Below are 736 nucleotides of genomic sequence, written 5' to 3'. Positions count from 1 at the left end.
AAAGTCTAATGGACTTGAGGTCGACAAATGGACCTATAACATTTGCATGTTCAGATCTTCGTTGTTAAATGCAATATTTAAAGAATTTTTTGGAGCCTTCATATTTTCTATAATAAAGAGTTATGGTTTCAATTGGAAGAAATCTTTCGTGAAAGAAATGGTCCACTGATTTATCAACTATAGAGATAGATTACTTCAATTAGTCAAGGTGATTATTTTATTTCAAAGTATTATACAAAACTAAATCAACTCTAGGATCGATTAATTATGAAAATATATCGGATCTTATGTCTTCTACAAGAGTTATGCAATTCCTTATGGGACTATTAATTATGAAAATATGAGAAATCAGTGTAAAGATAAGAAGAATAAGAACGATTAGCATGAATATTTCAAATATAGATTTAGTGATAATTGTTGTATTATCAGATCCATAAGAATAGGATCTTACAGTTGTAATCATATACTATAAATAATATCATAACCCTGAGGGGTAATTCAAGCCAAATACTTTTTCTGATTTGGTATCAGAGCAACGATCCAAAGTCAAACCCTAAATTCTCACCCGGTTCTCTTGGTCTCTTTCCAGAGATTTCTTTTCCTCAGTTTTCTTCTCTCTCTTTTGACAATGTCAGCGCCGGTAAAATCTTCCACCATTGCTACCGCTATTTCCTGCAAACTAAGGGGAGTCCAACTCTTTGTCCATCTCGATGGCACAAAACCGGCGCCGCCAGTC

The sequence above is a fragment of the Lactuca virosa genome, chromosome 4 (genome assembly GCF_052849685.1).
Source record: "Lactuca virosa cultivar CGN04683 chromosome 4, Lactuca_virosa_CGN04683_v6, whole genome shotgun sequence".
In the NCBI taxonomy this organism is placed as follows: Eukaryota; Viridiplantae; Streptophyta; class Magnoliopsida; order Asterales; family Asteraceae; genus Lactuca; species Lactuca virosa.
This window is presented reverse-complemented; position numbering follows the sequence as displayed.